This window comes from Scyliorhinus torazame, chromosome 17, assembly GCF_047496885.1.
Source record: "Scyliorhinus torazame isolate Kashiwa2021f chromosome 17, sScyTor2.1, whole genome shotgun sequence".
NCBI classification, from domain to species: Eukaryota; Metazoa; Chordata; class Chondrichthyes; order Carcharhiniformes; family Scyliorhinidae; genus Scyliorhinus; species Scyliorhinus torazame.
Genome location: NC_092723.1, coordinates 181,109,997 through 181,130,617, shown reverse-complemented (window position 1 = coordinate 181,130,617; position 20,621 = coordinate 181,109,997).

The window sequence follows — 20,621 nt, the reverse complement described above, 5'->3', positions numbered from 1 at the left end:
ACACCTCAGAAGGCAGCATGGAATAGACTCTGGGGCTCTCCCACACAGCTGCCCTTGTATTAAAAATGTCCAGAGCTCTGAGGGCCCTTTTAGATGCCCTGCTCTCTTCCCAAAGGATTGGATTGGATTGGATTTGTTTATTGTCACGTGTACCGAGGTACAGTGAAAAGTATTTTTCTGCGAGCAGCTCAACAGATCATGAAGTACATGGGAAGAAAAGGGAATAAAAGAAAATACATAATAGGGCAACACAAGGTATACAATGTAACTACATAAGCACCGGCATCGGATGAAGCATACAGGGTGTAGTGTTAATGAGGTCAGTCCATAAGAGGGTCATTTAGGAGTCTGGTAACAGCAGGGAAGAAGCTGTTTTTGAGTCTGTTCGTGCGTGTTCTCAGACTTCTTTTTTTTTTAAATAATATTTTATTGAAAATTTTTGGTCAACCAACACAGTACATTGTGCATCCTTTACACAACATTGTAACAATACAGATAATAATGACCTTTTTTAAATTTAAACAAAAACAACAACAAATAAATAAATATTAAATAACAAAAAATAAAAACTAGCCCTAATTGGCAACTGCCTTGTCTCAGGCCACACCCCCCCATCCCCCCCCATCCCTCCCCCCCCCCCCCCCCCCCCCCCAAGTCCTGGGCCGCTGCTGCTGCCTTCTTTGTTCTCTCCTATCTATCTTTCCGCAAGATATTCGACGAACGGTTGCCACCGCCTAGTAAACCCTTGAGCCGACCCCCTTAGGACGAACTTAATCCGCTCTAACTTTATGAACCCCGCCATATCATTTATCCAGGTCTCCACCCCCGGGGGCTTGGCTTCTTTCCACATTAGCAATATTCTGCGCCGGGCTACTAGGGACGCAAAGGCCAAAACATCGGCCTCTTTCGCCTCCTGCACTCCCGGCTCTTGTGCAACCCCAAATATAGCCAACCCCCAGCTTGGTTCGACCCGGACTCCTACTACTTTCGAAAGCACCTTTGTCACCCCCATTCAAAACCCCTGTAGTGCCGGGCATGACCAAAACATATGGATATGATTCGCTGGGCTTCTCGAGCACCTCGCACACCTATCCTCCACCCCAAAAAATTTACTGAGCCGTGTTCCAGTCATATGTGCCCTGTGTAATACCTTAAACTGAATCAGGCTTAGCCTGGCGCACGAGGACGACGAGTTTACCCTGTTTAGGGCATCTGCCCACATCCCCTCCTCAATCTCCTCCCCTAGCTCTTCTTCCCATTTCCCTTTTAGTTCGTCCATCATAGTCTCCCCTTCGTCTCTCATTTCCCTATATATATCCGACACCTTACCGTCCCCCACCCATTTCTTTGAGATGACTCTGTCCTGCACCTCTTGTGTCGGGAGCTGCGGGAATTCCCTCACCTGCTGCCTCGCATGTTCTCAGACTTCTGTACCTCCTGCCCAATGGAAGAGATTGGAAGAGAGAATATCCTGGGTGGGAGGGGTCTTTGATTATGCTGCCCGCTTTCCCCAGGCAGCGGGAGGTGTAGATAGAGTCAATGGATGGGAGGCAGGTTTGTGTGATGGACTGGGCTGTGTTCACGACTCTGAAGTTTGTTGTGGTCCTGGGCTGAGCAGTTGCCATACCAGGCTGTGATGCAGCCAGATAGGATGCTTTCTATGGTGCATCAGTACAAGTTGGTAAGGGTTAATGTGGACATGCCGAATTTCCTTAGTTTCCTGAGGAAGTATAGGCGCTGTTGTGCTTTCTTGGTGGTAACGCGACGTGGGTGGGCCAGGACAGATTTTTGCAGATGTGCACCCCTAGGAATTTGAAACTGCTAACCATCTCCACTTCAGCCCTGTTGATGCTGACAGGGGTGTGTACAGTACTTTGCTTCCTGAAGTCAATGACCAGCTCTTTAGTTTTGCTGGCATTGAGGGAGAGGTGGTAAAGAATGACTGCATATCACTCTCTTTGAATTTGGGCAGGAATCTCGCGTCCATGAGGGGTTGCGAGAGTGGTTCTGGAATAGGGGGAATAAGGGATGCTACTGGGCAGAGAGATATTTTCCCTTGCCGCGCCCATCTGACCTCTCTCTCCCTTTTAGCTGCTAGCTCTCTTTCCTCCTGTTGAGCTTCTCTCTCTCTCTCTACCTCTCTCTTTCCCTCTCCCAAATTCTAGCTGCAATTTAAGCTTCTCCAGCTCACAATTGGCCAGTGGAGGGGGTTCAGAGTCATTGTTGAGCCCTTCACCTGGATCCAGCTGTTTTACCAATGCCAGGACTTAGGTCAATTTCAAATTGGGCTTTCTCAGATATGGGTTCCGAATTTCAGTTATGGCCAGGAGGGGGGTTTATTTAAACACCATTGATGACTCCTCTCACTACCTGTCTGTGAAAAGAAAGGCTTTAAAAAAGTTATTTTTGATTTCCCTCTTTATAGATGGTGCCGTATTTTCCCCAACCTTTAAACTTGAAGAGTTCTGATCCTCAATGAACAGCAACGTCCAGATAAGATCAAATAAAAGGATTGGTTTATTTAACGCACACACAAAATGCGGGAAACAGGTTTCACAACGTCCACCCCTTTTGGACTCATACAATAAAAGGGGGATAAGGGGAAAAGAAGGGGTACAGGGCCAGACCACGATAAAAATACAAGTTAGAATTTTACATGAGTTCAGAATCCAGAATACAAAAGTCCAATGGAGTGTTTCTTCAGAGGGTAGGTAGGTCGGTTGACTGTCACAGGGTGATCAGTCTTCCCAGTAGTGAGATGTCCGAGAGGGGAGAAGACTCGCAGAGTTGAATTAGTCTTGAGGGCACAACTTTCAATGTTCCAGTAGTTCATAGCGTGGATGAAGACCAGGAAATTGTACCTGGGCAGCGCTCCTTCTGCTGCTCCCTGTTCAATAAATAGATAGACCTTTCTTCAAAGATCAAACAGTGACTGAAGATAAGATTCAACAGCTCATTGATAAAAGGAATTCAGACAGCTCATGTCTTGTCCATGTGACAGTGTGGCTTTAAAAGGCCCTTTGCTGAAACCCATTGTGTTTTGGAGCAGGTAATGGTCGGGACATTAACACCACATTAGACAGTAGGAGTCACAAACAGCAATCTTTGTCCTTGGAGACACAGCATCTCTGGTGGCCAGAATTCGTTTTTAAAAATGCAAAGAAGCTTTGACAGTTCAAGGAAGGAGTAATAGTACCTGATTAAAGATAATGAGACTTGGCTGGATTGACTGAAGGCTGGAAATTCCTCTGGTATGAGCCATGGGCTGGAAAGTTCTGGCATTTGCGTCCTTCCTCCATAGAAGGGTATCACAAGACAGCATAAAGTGCTCATTAATTCATAACATTTTGCACTGATTTCTGACTGTCTTTCCATGCACCATAGAGAAGCAAGAATGACTAAATACAGTGTCTGGACCTCCACTTTATTCTGCATGCATTTGTTTTCCTCCCCAGTGCACAAGGTGTTTTCAAGAATTGACTTTTTTGTGGTGGGGAAGGTGCTGTTGGCTGGAGTTAAGAGGTGGGAGCAATTGGCAATTGTGATCTCGGATCACACTCCACATTGGATGGATGGGGCTTTGGAGAAGGGGACAGCCCAGAGTCCAGGGTGGAGAATGGATGTGGGGTTGTTCGCGGATTAGAGCTTTTGTGACAAGATAGGGAAGGTGATTGAGGAGCGTGTGGGGGTCAATTGTACTGGGGAGGTCTCACGGTCGGTGGTCTGGGAGCTCTGAAGACGGTGGTGAGGGGGGATGTGATCTCATTTAAGGCTAAGGAGGAGAGGGAGGAATGCCAATGACTGATAGGAGAGATTTTGGAGGTGGATGGGAGGTATGCGGGAGACCTGGACTCGGGGCTCCTGGCAAAGAGGAAGGCGTTGCAGGCAAGGTTTGACCTATTGTCCATGGGGAAAGTGGTGCATCAGTTGAGAAGGGCAAGGGGTCTGTCTGTCTACGAGTACGGGGAGAAGGTATGTTGGTTGGTCAGCTCTGTAGGTAGGCCGCGGCAAGGAAGATAGTTTGGGTACGGGACAGGACGGCGTCTCCGGAACAGATTAGTAAGGTGTATGAGGATTTAGGCTAATTTAGAAAGAAACGGTAAATTGCGCCAACCTCCGAAGACAATGAAACAAATACCTGGAAACTGCAGTGACTGATATCACTGATCAAGTTATTATCACTGTCGGATTTAGTTGAAGGAGATCAAAGAGATACACTGCTGACTAAAGGCACGTGAAGAGCTACAGAATGCAGATCCAAGAACCATTAAACTATCAGAATCGTTACTAAGTGTGCCTTGGGTGGTATTTAATGGAAGCAACAGGGGGTCTCGCCCACTGGCTGGAGAGCTGGAGACAGCCCTGCGTTGCCTCCTTTTGTGAAAGGTCTGCCGTATTAAATGCCTGTCGGGTATTTAACTGGGTGAAGGGGGACCTTCCTGGGACAAAGGACCCAAAGAGCTGGAATCTCCCCCACAACCCCGTGATACCTGCTGGCTAGTCAGAGGCCGGCAGGCAGGTGTGTACCACTCGGCAGCATCACTTTGCTGCGGCTGATAATGTACCCACAAGAGGCCCAGGATTGCTGCGGGGGCCCAGGCCACAAGGTGACACCTGGCTGGATGAGGCTGGGGTGGGGCGGCAATGGGTTAGAGGGGTCACCAGCAAAGGCAGTGGCTTGGTTCTCAGCACCCAACCCCCCCCCCCCCCCCCCCCCCCCCCCCCCACACACACACACACACCTTTCCCAGCACTGAATGGCTTTGAACAAAGTCTCTCCCACCCCTGGCAGGGTTTGCCTTCTGTGTTTGCTACATGGTAAGTGCTCCACCTGCCGCTGGGTGAATACCAGCGGTGGCAGGATGAGGTGTTTAATTGGGCATTAATTGCCAGCTTAATGGCCTCAATTGGCATCAGGGAGGAAAGGCCATTTTTGAACCTTCTCGCCCAAATTTGATTGGGGCAGAGGTAGGAAGGCAGCATTGTCCACACCCGCCACCCTCTGACCAGTGCCCTCCCACCACCAAACCTGCCCCCGGGGGGGGGGGGGGGGGGGGGGGGGGGGGGGTGGGGGGGGTAATAAATTCCAACTCTTGAAGCAGCACCTCATTTTTGAAAAATAAATTTAGGGAACCCAATTGTATCCAATTAAAAGGGCAATTTAGCGTGGCCAATCCACCTATGCCGCTCATCTTTGGGTTGTGGAGGGGAGAATGTGCAAACTCCACAGGGACAGTGATCCGGAGCCGGGATCGAACCCGAGTCCTCGGCGCCGTGAGGCAGCAGTGCTAACCGCTGCACCACTGTGCTGCGGCGGAGCAGCACTTCAGACATCTAAAGAGATGGGCCGGGGCGGGGGGGGGGGGGAAGGTGAATTGGTCAAGGAAACCTCCCTTGTAAATAGCAAGATCCCGGTTAAAATGCACAAGAGAAATCTAAAGTTTCAGTGTTTGAATAATTATGTATAAGGAATGCTGTAAAACGTAAACTAAACAAGCTGTGAATTCCACACCTTCATCCTTAATGAAAACCAGACTGCTCTCCCAGAAGCAATAACAAAACCTCTTTTCAGATTGTTACAATACTCACTAGCAGTAAGTTCCTAATTTAAAAAAAACCGAGGAGTTCTTATAATTTATAACAGACCTGACCCGCATAGTGATACATCATAACCTAATCTGGCAGGTATAAAATTGTAGATTAGGGTTGCATGTAGCAAAGCAATGGGGAATTTTAATTGTTACATTGATTGGGTGTAGCAGAATTATTTATTGTTCTTTCAGCATTTATTGCCCGCCCCTAGTTTCCCTCAAGATGGTGGGGGTGAGCTGCCTTCTTGAACCACGGTAGCCCATGTGGTGTAGGTACACCCACTGTGCTGTTAGGGATGAAATTCCAGGATTTTGATCCAGTGACGGAACGCCGATATATTTCCAAGTCGGGGTGGTGAGTGGCTTGGACGGGAACTTGCAGGTGGTGACGTTCCCAAGATCAAGGAGTGCATTCCTAGAACGTAACCGGGACCACTTTCTTGAACAATTTATTCTGGAACTGACACGGGAAGAAGCCCGTGACACAGCCAGATTTGGTGATGAGGAACAAATTAGAATTAGTATTCAATCTGACAGGTAATAAACATCGAGCAAATTTGACTGCAACATGATTGATCTCAATTTTTGGTCTGAGCGAGAGAAGGGAAAGCCATAAACCAAGGTTTCACATGTAAGTAAGGCAAATTCCACGGGGATTAGAAATAAACTGACCAGAGTAAACTATGCTGAACTGTTAATGGGTAAACCTACAGATAAACATTTGGAATTACTAATGAAAGTATTTGGGATGATAGGGTCGGTTAGCTCAGTGGGTAGGTGTATGTGATGTAGCTCAGTGTGTGATGTAGAATGATGTCATGGCGGTGTTCAATCCCTGTACCGGCTGTAGTTCTTCGTGAAGGCCCTGCGTCCTCGCCTTGCCCCACGCTTGTGAGTGACACTCCTCAAGCGATGTGTAGCCAAAATGTCTCCAATGGAGGGAGATGCCGACAGCCCTTTGGAACTATGGTTAGGTATATATGTATATTTGGGATGATACAAAACCAGCACAAAACTCTTTGTGGAAAAGGTTCTACTTTCGTAGTTAAGTGACCATAAAGTCACCACAGTCCAGGACGACCGCAGGCTGCTTTCCCCTTTGAGGGGGGTGAGCTGACTGGTGGTGATTTACCCTGAGGATCACCACACTTCAGGCGAGGGGCAAGGTTGAGAAGGCGGGGACTTTGTGAATAACCTCAGCCGGTACGGGGATTGGCCTCGCTCTGCATCACGAACCAGCTGTCCAGCCCACTGAGTTAATCAGTCCCCCATAGCCTACGAATGACGTACAAGATGGTAACCAACTATTTAGACAAATGTAAAGAAAAGTGGAAATGCAGTGGACAGGGAGAGTTATAAACCAATATATAACTCATGTTATATGGGTTATAATGGGTTATGACAATGGGTTATAATTTTATCAATAGGAGTTGCAAAAGAAGAATATGAGCCAAGACTTAAAAGGGCTATCAAAGATAACAGCAAACATTCTTTTAAAATGTCAATTAATCTTTATTAGTGCCACAAGTAGGCTTACATTAACACTGCAATGAAGTTACTGTGAAAATCCCCTAGTCGCCACACTCCGGGAGAATTCAGAATGTCCAATTCACCGAACAAGCACGTCCTTCGGGACTTGTGGGAGGAAACCGGAGCTCCCGGAGGAAACCCACGCAGACACGAGGAGAACGTGCAGACTCCGCACAGACAGTGACCCAAACCGGGAATTGAACCTGGCGCTGTGAAGCAGCAGTGCTAAACACTGTGCCACCGTGCTGCCCATTTTAACAGGCTGAGAGGAAGAGAGAGGCAAAGACGAATTTGGATTCATTAAAAACAGATGTGGGCAAGACTAGAAATGGACAACAAGGAAATGGCAGACTTATTAAATTAATACTTTGCAAATGTTTTCACAGCCGATGAAGTGGACAAAATACCAGAGGTATAAGGGAAACTAAAAATAAGCCAAGGGGAGGAACTCAGTTGATTGAATTTCAGTTAAAAGATGTTAGTAGAAAATATAATGAGATTAAGATAGAAAAATCTCCTGACTTGATGGTTTCCACCCCAGAGTGTTAAAGAAGTAGGGGAGGAAATTGCAGATGTGTTACTTAAATATTTCCAAAACTCTCTGGATTTGGCATTTGTGCATTTGGATCGGAAAGTTGCAATTATCAATTAATGACAAAAGAAAGGAGGGCGGCAGAAACTAGTTAACTACAGATCCAGCAGTTAAACATCAGTTGTGTGGAAATGACTGGAAACCACCATTGGCTACTGAGTGAGTGAGCACTTGGGCAAGTCAGAGCTGATCGACAGAATGAATACGTGTCATTTGGGGGAGCTTGGCAGGGTGTTTCTCGCTGGCATTTTGGGTGAGAGACACATAAATTCACCCACACTTAATTGTTTTTTGGGGGCCTTGGGGAGTCTCTCCCTGGTCCAGCCCACATCCTGCATGGGCAGCCGAAGACCCCGGCCAGACCGGCTCCGCAGAGATTGGGGGCGGTGGGGGGGGGGGGCATTTTGAAAGGGTGCCCTGATCTCTCAGTGAGCTTGAGGGGCCCCCACATCCCCCACCCATAGATAATATCACCCCACTGGCATGGCCATTACCCCCCCCCCCCCCCCCTCCACGTGAGGACACCCTCACTATGGAGTCGTTCAGGGCCCACCCCCCTTTTCAGGCCCTTCCACCCTCCCTTTCGGGAGCCCATCTTCATCCCCCCAACCTTTATGAGGCCCTCCTCTTCACCCACCACACCCTCTTATCCCTCTCACCCCCTCTTTCATAGGCATGATCCCCTTAGACCTTGACTCTTGGTAGTGCCAACCTGGCACCCAGGCATCATGGCAATGCCAGTTAGGCACCTTGGCGGTGCCGCAGGCACCCTAACCATGCCTGGTTGGCACTGCCAGGGTGCCAGCATATCAGGGGGCGTGCCAGGGTACTCACCCCAACCACCGGTGAGATTCCAATGGCTTCCCTGAGTGGCCACCACAACTATCTCTGCTTGTGGAGAGCGGTACTAACTGGCGCCTGGTTGAGGCCTTGCCTTTGCAGACAGTGACCTCCGGGTGCCGGGTGAAAATGGCGTCAGGATGGCCATGCATGAGGGTGGCACCGTGGTATAGTGGTTAGCACTTACAACGCTGAGGTCCCAGGTTCGATCCCAGTCCCGGGCCACTGTCCGTGTGGAGTTTGCACATTCTCCCCGTGTCTGCGTGGGTCTCACCCCTACAAGCCAAAAGATGTGCAGGGTAGGTGGATTGGCCACGCTACCCTGCCCCTTAAATGGAAACAAAATAATTGGGTACTTTGATTTATTTTTAAAAAGATGGCCACGCATATTTAAATGAGCCTAATAGCTAGCACTCCGCTGTCAGGGCAAGTGAGTACTGACAGTCCACCTCAAGGATGAAATCCACCAACCTCTACCTCCCCATTCTTCTAGCCTTCAGCTTATGTGCCTTTTTGGAGGTTGTCTCCCCTCTAATGACCGCCTTCTGGGCCTCCACAATATGGAAGCCGAGATAATCTCACTCAGATTGAACTCAACGCACTCCTCAATGGTAGCGGATACCCTCTCACAGAATCCTTTGTTCACCAACGACACCATATCCAGTCTCCACAGAGGCGGAGGGGGGGGGGAGTCGCTGAGAGGGGCTCAGCTCCAACATCAAATCCACAAAATGTGGAGCATGATCAGAAATATCTATTGCCAAATATTCTGCCCTCTCCCAGTGAGCCAGAGAAGGCACCGCCAGAGTGAGACAGAACCAAGAGTGAGTTTGGGAATTTGAATCTAGGTGGGAATTCGAAGCTGGGTGAGGAGGAAGTGCTTTTTATCCCTGGTAAGTAGTGTTTCTGTTTTCATTTTTTTTCATTGGTATATATATATATTTTTTTCTTCGTTGTTTATTTATTTATTTATTTGGGAAATTGTAATTGTTGAAGTTAACCGAAGGTTTAAGACATGGCAGGAGATCTCAGACCCATGTCATGCTCCTTGTATGCGATGTGGGAGCTCAGGGACACATCCACTGTCCCTGGATCCTTCACGTGCAAGAAGTGTGTCCAGTTGCAGATCCTGTTAGACCGCTTGACGGCTCTGGAGCTGCGGATGGACTCACTTTGGAGCATCCGTGATGCTGAGGACGTCGTGGATAGCACGTTTAGCGAGTTGGTCACACCGCAGGTGAAAGGTACTGAGGGAGATAGAAAATGGGTGACCAAAAGGCAGAGCAAGAGTAGGAAGGCAGTGCAGGTGTCCTCTGCGGTCATCTCCCTGCAAAACAGATATACCGCTTTGGATACTGTTGAGGGAGATGGCTCACCAGGGGAAGGCAGCAGCAGCCAGGTTCATGGCACCGTGGCTGGCTCTGCTGCGCAGCTGGGCAGGAAGAGGAATGGCAGGGCTATAGTGATAGGGGACTCAATTGTAAGGGGAATAGACAGGATTGCGGTTCTGTGGACGCAATCGAGACTCCAGGATGGTATGTTGCCTCCCTGGTGCAAGGGTCAAGGATATCTCGGAGCGGCTGCAGGGCATTCTGGGGGGGGAGGGTGAACAGCCAGCTGTCGTGGTGCACGTAGGCACCAACGATATAGGTAAAAAATGGGACGAGGTCCTACAAGCTGAATTCAGGGAGTTAGGAGTTAAACTAAAAAGTAGGACCTCAAAGGTAGTAATCTCAGGATTGCTACCAGTGCCACGAGCTAGTCAGAGTAGGAATGTCAGGATAGATAGGATGAATGCGTGGCTCGAGAGATGGTGCAAGAGGGAGGGATTCAAATTCCTGGGGCATTGGAACCGGCTCTGGGGGAGGTGGGACCAGTACAAACCGGACAGTCTGCACCTGGGCAGGACTGGAACCGATGTCCTAGGGGGGGTGTTTGCTAGAGCTGTTGGGGATAGTTTAAACTAATGTGGCAGGGGGCTGGGAACCAATGCAGGAAGTTGGAAGGTAATAAAACAGGGACAGAAACAAAAGGCAGTAAGGGGGAAAGTGTAAGGCAGAGAAGCCATAGGCAAAAATCAAAAAGGGCGACAGTACAAGGTACAGTGACTGAAGGGAGCTCAGTGAATAGGCCCATTAATACTAAAAGAAATAAAACGGAAAGTGAAAACATTAATGGTAAGCGAGGCGGCAGGTTGTTACATGAAGATATGGGTTCAACAACAAGGAAAATTAGGAGAAAGATTAAGAGGTAATATAACGGTTTTCCGGGTGCGGCAATGACCAGCTAAGTCGCACGTTTCGGCACCTCCCGTTTTAATGGACTTTAGGGCTCTTATCGGGAGCCCCAACGGCAATTTTCGAAGGCTAAACCCACTGTGAGGCGGCATAGAAGGGAGTCCCCCCGGATGTGAATGGACAGAAGAGATAATAGTGGCCATATTGTGGAGGATCCTCTGGAGCAGCGGCAAAGAAGGGAAGTGAGAAGCAAGGTGGCGGCGGAGGGAGGCCAGTTGGTATGGGGCCTGGAACAGCAGGAGTTCCTCCGGCGATGTGTGGAGGAGCTCAAGCAGGAGGTGCTGGCGCCGATGCTGCAGGCGATTGAGGGGCTGAAGGAGACGCAAAAGACCCAAGAGATGGAGCTCCGTGGAGTGAAGGCAAAAGCTGCTGAAAATGAGGACGAGATACAGGGCTTGGTGGTGAAGACGGAGACGCACGAGGCACTGCATAAGAGGTTTATGGAGAAACTGGAAGCCCTGGAAAATAGCTCGAGGAGGAAGAACTTAAGAATCTTGGGTCTTCCCGAAGGGGCAGAGGGAGCGGACGTTGGGGCATACGTGAGCGTGATGCTCCATACCTTAATGGGCGCTGAGGCCCCGACGGGCCCCCTGGAAGTGGCGGGAGCGTATCGAGTCCTCGTGAGAAGACCAAAGGCAGGAGAAATACCTCGAGCAATAGTGGTGAGGTTCCACCGCTCCAAGGACAGGGAGATGGTCCTGAGATGGGCGAAAAAGACACGGAGCAGCAGGTGGGAGAACGCGGTGATCCGCGTGTATCAGGATTGGAGTGCGGAGGTGGCGAGAAGGAGGGCGAGTTTCAATCGGGCCAAGGCGGTGCTCCACAAGAGAAAAGTGAAGCTCGGAATGTTGCAGCTGGCAAGACTGTGGGTTACACACCAGGGTAAACCCCACTACTTCGAGACGGCAGAAGAGGCGTGGGCATTTATTGAAGAGGAGAAGTTGGACTAGATTGGAGAAAGAGTGTTTGAAATGAAGTAGTGAGGTGGTGGCAAGGGACTGTGAATCAGATGGGGGAAAATTTTCTTTCCCCTCGAAGGGGGGGGGACACAAAGAAATGTGGGCGCCAGTGGGGAAGGGGAGGGGGAAGGAGAGAGGGAGCTGCGCCATCAGGGGCGGGGCCGAGAGGGAAGCGCGGGCTTTGTTCCCGCGCTATGGAAATTGTGGCAGGAAAAGGCGCAGGAAGGAGGGGGCCTCACATAATGGGAGGCTAAGGATAAACGGGGGAAGCCGAGGTCAGCTAGAGTTTGCTGACTTCCGGAAGCAATATGAGGGGAGCAACTAAGCTAGAGAGGGGGTCTAGCGGGGGTGGGGGGGGGGGGTTAACTGGATTGCTGCTGCTAAGGGGAAGGGGGAGCTGTTACGGAATGGGATGGTCGGGACGGGAGGGTGCCGTCGGGGGGATAAGCGGGTGCGTGGGAACCGGGTGAGGAGCTGGTCTAAAAAAGGGGATGGCTAGTCGACGAGGGGGGGGGGGTAAAGAGCCCCCCAACCCAGTTGATCACGTGGAACGTGAGAGGGTTTTGAACGGGCCGATTAAGAGGGCAAGGGTACTTGCGCACCTAAAGAAGCTAAAGGCAGACGTGGTCATGCTTCAGGAGACGCACCTGAAACTTTATAAAGCGTATGTTAAGGTGTATCCCGGACCTGGAGGTGGGAAAGTTGGTAATGGGGGGAGACTTCAACACGGTGCTGGACCCAGGGCTGGACCGGTCCAGATCTAGGACCGGGAGGAGGCCCGGCAGCGGCCAAGGTGCTTAAGGGCTTTATGGAGCAGATGGGAGGAGTGGATCCCTGGAGATTTACTAGGCCAAGGAGTAAAGAGTTTTCCTTCTTCTCCCATGTCCACAGAGTGTACTCCCGGATAGACTTCTTTGTCCTGGGAAGGGCGCTGATCCCGAAGGTGGCAGGAACGGAGTATTCGGCTATAGCCATTTCAGATCATGCCCCACATTGGGTAGATCTGGAAGCAGGAGAGGAAAAGGAACAGCGCCCACTCTGGAGATTAGATATGGGACTGTTGGCGGACGAGGGGGTATGTGTAAGGGTGAGGGGATGTATTGAAAGGTACCTAGAGATTAATGATGACGGAGAGGTCCAGGTGGGAGTGGTCTGGGAGGCGCTGAAGGCGGTGGTTAGAGGGGAACTGATCTCCATAAGGGCCCATAAGGGGAAACAAGAGGGTAAAGAAAGGGAGAGATTGTTGAGGGAGATTTTGAGGGTGGATAGGCAATATGCGGAGGCTCCAGATGAAGGGCTATACAGGGAAAGACGGAGATTACACACAGACTTTGACTTGTTGACCACGGGTAAGGCGGAGGCACAATGGAGGAAGGCACAGGGAGTGCAGTATGAATATGGAGAGAAGGCGAGCCGGCTGCTGGCCCAACAACTTAGGAAGAGGGGGGCGGCGAGAGAGATCGGAGGGGTTAGGGACGAGGAGGGAAAGATGGAACGGGGAGCGGAGAGGGTGAACGGGGTGTTTAAGGTATTTTACGAGAGGCTATATAAGGCTCAACCCCCGGAAGGGAAAGAGGGAATGATGCATTTCCTAGACCAGCTGGAGTTCCCGAAGGTGGAGGAACAGGAGATGACAGGACTGGGAGCGCAGATTGAGGTGGAGGAGGTGGTAAAAGGGATTGGGAACATGCAGGCAGGAAAGGCCCCGGGACCGGATGGGTTCCCAGTGGAGTTCTATAGGAAATACGTGGACCTGCTGGCCCCACTTCTGACGAGAACTTTTAATGAGGCCAGCGAAAGGGGGATACTACCCCCGACGATGTCGGAGGCGACGATATCGCTGATCCTGAAAAGAGATAAAGACCCGCTGCAGTGCGGGTCATACAGGCCTATCTCCCTCCTGAACGTAGATGCCAAGCTTTTGGCCAAGGTGATGGCGACGAGGATAGAGGACTGTGTCCCGGGGGTGGTACATGATGATCAAACGGGGTTTGTTAAAGGGAGGCAATTGAATGCTAATATACGGAGACTGCTGGGGGTGATGATGATACCCCCACCGGAGGGGGAGGCAGAGATAGTGGTGGCGATGGATGCAGAGAAAGCATTTGATAGAGTGGAGTGGGACTACCTGTGGGAAGTACTGAGGAGATTTGGATTTGGAGAGGGGTTCATTAGATGGGTTCAGCTCATATACAGGGCCCCGGTGGCAAGTGTGATTACAAATAGGCAACGATCTGACCACTTCCGACTATATAGGGGTACAAGACAGGGATGTCCCCTGTTCCCGTTACTGTTTGCATTGGCAATTGAGACACTGGCCATAGCGCTGAGGGGCTCTAGGAAGTGGAGGGGGGTACTTAGAGGAGGAGAAGAGCATCGGGTGTCATTATACGCGGATGATTTGTTGTTGTATGTCGCGGACCCAGTGGAGGGGATGCCTGAGATAATGCAGACACTCAGGGAGTTTGGAGAATTTTCAGGATATAAATTGAATATGGGGAAGAATGAACTGTTTGTGATGCACCCCGGGGAACAGGGCAGGGGAATAGATGATTTACCATTGAGGAGGGTAACAAGGGATTTCCGGTATTTAGGGATCCAGGTGGCCAGGAACTGGGGAACCTTGCATAAGCTTAACTTGGCACGACTGGTAGAGCAGATGGAAGAGGACTTTAGGAGTTGGGACATGGCGCCCCTGTCATTGGCGGGCAGGGTGCAGGCGGTTAAAATGGTGGTCCTTCCGAGGTTTCTTTTTGTGTTCCAGTGCCTCCCTGTACTGACTACAAAGGCCTTTTTTAAGAAGGTGGACAAGAGTATTATGAGCTATGTGTGGGCTGGAAAGACCCCAAGAGTAAAGAGGGGGTTCCTGCAGCGCAGTAGGGACAGAGGGGGACTAGTCTAAGTGATTATTATTGGGCTGCCAACGTGTCAATGATATGTAAGTGGATGAGGGAAAGGGAAGGAGTGGCGTGGAAAAGACTGGAGATGGCGTCCTGTTGGGGAACTAGCCTAAAAGCACTGGCGACGGTGCCTTTACCGTTCTCCCCGAAAAAATACACCACAAAACCAGTGGTGGTGGCAACTCTGAAAATTTGGGGGCAGTGGAGACGACATAGGGGAGTGACGGGTGCCTCAGTGTGGTCCCTGATAAAGAACAATCACAGGTTCGTCCCGGGAAAGATAGATGGGGGATTTAAATCTTGGCAGCGAGCAGGAATTGCAAAATTGAAGGACTTGTTGTTAGATGGGACGTTCGCGAGTCTGGGAGCACTGACAGAAAAATATGGGTTGCCACCTGGGAATGCATTTCGCTATATGCAAGTGAGGGCATTTGTGAGGCAACAGGTGAGGGAATTTCCGCAGCTCCCGGCTCAAGAGATCCAGGACAGAGTGATTTCGGGGGCATGGGTGGGTGATGGTAGGGTGTCAGATATATATAGGGAAATGAGAGACGAGGGGTAGACGATGGTCGAGGAGCTGATGGGAAAATGGGAGGAGGAGCTGGGGGAAGAGATTGAGGAGGGGCTGTGGGCAGATGCCCTAAGTAGGGTAAACTCATTTGGATCCTCAGGGGTTTTATGTGTGTGTTTATATATTAGTTATTTATATTAGATGTTACAAAGTTACTATTTTAGTTACTATTTCTGTTGTTTCTTATTTTGTTGTTGGCAGTTGCCGTTAGTTAGCATATTATTTATTTAAAAAACGATCAATGTATATATTATTACAAAGTTGTAAAATGGGAAAATTTTGTTTTTGTTTGATCTAAAAACTTTAATAAAATATATTTTTAAAAAAAGAGGTAATATAACTTAGGAGAGGTTACTGATCGAGGTGTTAAGATTCAGAACAGAGGTAAAAAAGCCAACATAAGTGTACTTTACCTGAATGCTCGTAGTATTCGGAATAAGGTAAATGAGTTGATGGCGCAAATCATCGTGAATGACTATGATTTAGTGGCCATTACTGAAACATGGTTAAAGGATGGTCACGACTGGGAGTTAAATATCCGAGGGTATCAAACTTTTCGGAAGGACAGAGTGGATGGTAAGGGAGGTGGTGTAGCTCTGTTATTTAAGGATGACATCCGGGCAACAGTAAGGGAAGACATCGGTGCTATGGAGGATAAGGTTGAATCCATTTGGGTGGAAATCAGGAATAGTCAGGCGAAAAAGTCACTGATAGGAGTAGTCTATAGGCCACCAAATAGTAACATTATGGTGGGGCAGGCAATAAACAAAGAAATAACTGATGCATGTAGAAATGGTACAGCAGTTATCATGGGGGATTTTAATCTACATGTCGATTGGTTTAACCAGGTCGGTCAAGGCAGCCTTGAGGAGGAGTTTATAGAATGTATCCGCGATAGTTTCCAAGAACAGTATGTAATGGAACCTACGAGGGAACAAGCGGTCCTAGATCTGGTCCTGTGTAATGAGACAGGATTGATTCAGGATCTCATAGTTAGGGATCCTCTCGGAAGGAGCGATCACAATATGGTGGAATTTAAAATACAGATGGAGGGTGAGAAGGTAAAATCAAGCACCAGTGTTTTGTGCTTAAACAAAGGAGATTACAATGGGATGAGAGAGGAACTAGCTAAGGTAGACTGGGAGCAAAGACTTTATGGTGAAACAGTTGAGGAACAGTGGAGAACCTTCCAAGTGATTTTTCACAGTGCTCAGCAAAGGGTTATACCAACAAAAAGGAAGGACAGTAGAAAGAGGGAAAATCGACCGTGGATATCTAAGGAAATAAGGGAGAGTATCAAATAGAAGGAAAAAGCATACAAAGTAGCAAAGATCAGTGGGAGACTAGAAGACTGGGAAATCTTTAGGGGGCAACAGAAAGCTACTAAAAAAGCTATAAAGAGGAGTAAGATAGATTATGAGAGTAAACTTGCTCAGAATATAAAAACAGATAGTAAAAGTTTCTGCAAATATATAAAACAAAAAAGAGTGGCTAAGGTAAATATTGGTCCTTTAGAGGATGAGAAGGGTGATTTAATAATGGGAGATGAGGAAATGGCTGAGGAACTGAACAGGTTTTTTGGGTCGGTCTTCACAGTGGAAGACACAAATAACATGCCAGTGACTGATGGGGTGGTCCCGGCGGATTGGAAATTAGCAAACGTGACACCACTGTTTAAAAAAGGAGGTAGGCAGAAAGCGGGTAATTATAGGCCAGTGAGCTTAACTTCGGTAGTAGGGAAGATGCTGGAATCTATGATCAAGGAAGAAATAGCGAGGCATCTGGATGGAAATTGTCCCATTGGGCAGACGCAGCATGGGTTCATAAAGGGCAAGTCTTGCCTAACTAATTTAGTGGAATTATTTGAGGACATTACCAGTGCGGTAGATAACGGTGGACCAATTGATGTGGTATATCTGGATTTCCAGAAAGCCTTTGACAAGGTGCCACACAAAAGGTTGCTGTATAAGATAAAGATGCATGGCATTAAGGGGAAAGTAGTAGCATGGATAGAGGATTGGATAATTAATAGAAAGCAAAGAGTGGGGATTAATGGGTGTTTCTCTGGTTGGCAATCAGTAGCTAGTGGTGTCCCTCAGGGATCAGTGTTGGGCCCACAACTGTTCACAATTTACATAGATGATTTGGAGGTGGGGACCAAGGGCAATGTGTCCAAGTTTGCAGATGACACTAAGATAAGTGGTAAAGCAAAAAGTGCAGAGGATACTGGAAGTCTGCAGAGGGATTTGGATAAGCTAAGTGAATGGGCTAGGGTCTGGCAGATGGAATACAATGGTGAAAAATGTGAGGTTATCCATTTTGGTAGGAATAACAGCAAAAGGGATTATTATTTAAATGATAAAATATTAAAACATGCTGCTGTGCAGAGAGACCTGGGTGTGCTAGTGCATGAGTTGCAAAAATTTGGTTTACAGGTGCAACAGGTGATTGAGAAGGCAAATGGAATTTTGTCCTTCATTGCTAGAGGGATGGAGTTTAAGACTAAGGAGGTTATGCTGCAATTGTATAAGGTGTTAGTGAGGCCACACCTGGAGTATTGTGTTCAGTTTTGGTTTCCTTCCTTGAGAAAGGACGTGCTGGCATTGGAGGGTGTGCAGAGGAGATTCACTAGATTAATCTCAGAGCTGAAGGGGTTGGACTACGGGAAAAGGTTGAGTAGACTGGGACTGTACTCGTTGGAATTTAGAAGGATGAGGGGGGATCTGATAGAAACATATAAAACTATGAAGGGAATAGATAGGATAGATGCGGGCAGGTTGTTTCCACTGGCGGGGGAAAGCAGAACTAGGGGGCATAGCACCAAAATAAGGGGAAGTAGATTTAGGACTGAGTTTAGGAGGAACTACTTCACCCAAAGGGTTGTGAATCGATGGAATTCCTTGCCCAGTGAAGCAGTTGAGGCTCCTTCATGAAATGTTTTTAAGATAAAGATAGATAGTTTCTTGAAGAATAAAGGGATTAAGGGTTATGGTGTTCGGGCCGGAAAGTGGAGCTGAGTCCACAAAGATCAGCCATGATCTCATTGAATGGCGGAGCAGGCTCGAGGGGCCAGATGGCCTACTCCTGCTCCTAGTTCTTATGTTCTTATGTTCACCCCAGGAAGGAGAGACCTGCCCACCACAAAAAGGTTAATCTGAGAGTCGACCTGATGGACATGGGAGAAAAATGAAAACTCCTTCTCACTTGGACGTAAAAATCGCCCCCCCCCCCCCCCCCCCGCCCCACCCCCACCCCATCTGTTCCATAAAAGCTAATTATGCCTTTGCCACTCCCGATAGAATCAAAGCCTTAGATGGTTCCCTGATATCCCCATGCTCCTGCTTTTTCCCCTTAACTCCTGTCCCTTATTAATCAAGAACCTATCTATCTCTGTCTTAAAGACACTCAGTGAATTGGCCTCCACAGCCTTCTGTGGCAAAGAGTTCCACAGATTCACCACCCTCTGGCTGAAGAAATTCTTCCTCATCTCTGTTTTAAAGGATCGTCCCTTTAGTCTGAGATGGTGTCCTCTGCTTCTAGTTTTTCCTACAAGTGGAAACATCCTCTCCACATCCATTCTATCCAGGCCTTGCAGTATTTTGTACGTTTCAATAAGATCCCCCCTCATCCTTCTAAACTCCAATGAGTACAGACCCATAGTCCTCAGCCGTTCCTCATACGACAAGCTCTTCATTCCAGGGATTATTCTTGTGAACCTCCTCTGGAGCCTTTCCAAGACCAGCACATCCTTCCTTAGATACGGGGCCCAAAACTGCTCACAATACTCCAAATGGGGTCAGACCAGAGCCTTATACAGTCTCAGAAGTACATCCCTGGTCTTGTATTCTAGCCCTCTCGACATGAATGCTAACACTGCATTTGCCTTTCTAACTGCCGACTGAACCTGCACGTTAATCTTAAGAGATTGTGAACAAGGACTCCCAAGTCCCTTTGTGCTTCTGATTTCCTAAGCATCTCCCCAATGCACATCTTTGGACTGTGGGAGGAATCTGGAGCACCCGGAGGAAACCCATGCAGACATGGGGAGAACATGCAAACTCCACACTGACAGTCACCCAAGGTCACAATTGAACCCGGATCCCTGGCGCTATGAGGCAGCCGTGCTAATCACTGTGCCATCCCAAAGTATCTTACGGCCTTGCCAAATATTGTGCTTTATTATTGGCTCTGCAGAAAGTAACATTAACTAATGGAGCCAAAAAGAAAATGCTGGAAAATCTCAGCAGGTCTGGCAGCATCTGAAGGGAGAGAGATTTTTCAACATTTTCTTTTTGGTTTCAGATTCCAGCATCCGCAGTAATTTGCTTTTATTAACAAATGGAGGACTGCAACAGAGAACAATATCTAGGCAACAATGAAACTGAATACAAGTTTATTATATTGGATGAGAAGCAATAAATACAAAAAAAAAACCTTGAAAATGGGATATAGATTTTAAAGGAGGCAAGTTCCAGTTAACATTCTGTCCTTTCGTCACACTGAATCAGCAGGGTGTGAAATAAGGAAAATTGATCTCTAACTCCCATTGTAATTGCCACTTAAAAAAATGTATACAACAATTTGAGATATTGTGGCTAACATCTCATCAAGACTATAATTGTTGGAAATGAGCAGTATTGACACCATTGAAAATTAAAGAGGATTCTGATTACAAACATAACTGAAGATGAGAGCATTCCTAATGTTCATCCTTCCCTGAAAATCCAAGGTTTTACCATCCTGGAGTGGCACACTGGCACAGTGGTTAGCACTGTTACCTCACAGCACCAGAAACCCGGGTTCGATTCTGACCTTGGGCAACTGTCTGTCTGGAGTTTGCACGTTCTCCCCGTGTCTATGTGGGTTTCCTCGGGGTGCTCTGGTTTCCTCCCACAGTCCAAAGATGTGCAGGTTAGGTGGATTGGCCATGCTAAATTGTCCAAAGGTTAGGTGGAGTTACAGGGATAGGGTGGGGGAGTGGGCCTGGGTAGGGTGCTGTTTCAGAGGGTCGGTGTCGACCTGATGGGCCGAATGGCCTCCTTCTGCACTGTAGGGATTCTATGATCACTCTATTCAACTATCTGCTGATTGCTTTTTGAGTTTTTGCCCTTATTATACAGCTAGATCATTAATTACTCTTTGCATGAGAGAGTGTGCCCTAACGTCAGCTCTCAATTGGTCTATATCTCTCTCTCTTCGTCTTACAGTCATGGTTCAATTTTAAATAATGCTCCAGATTATTCTTCGCTATCCCACTTGCTATCTTAAATCCCTCTCCATAGAATTCCCGCTCATTCCCATCCCCTCCAGAGCTAGTGCAAGCTTTTCTCCTAACAATTGG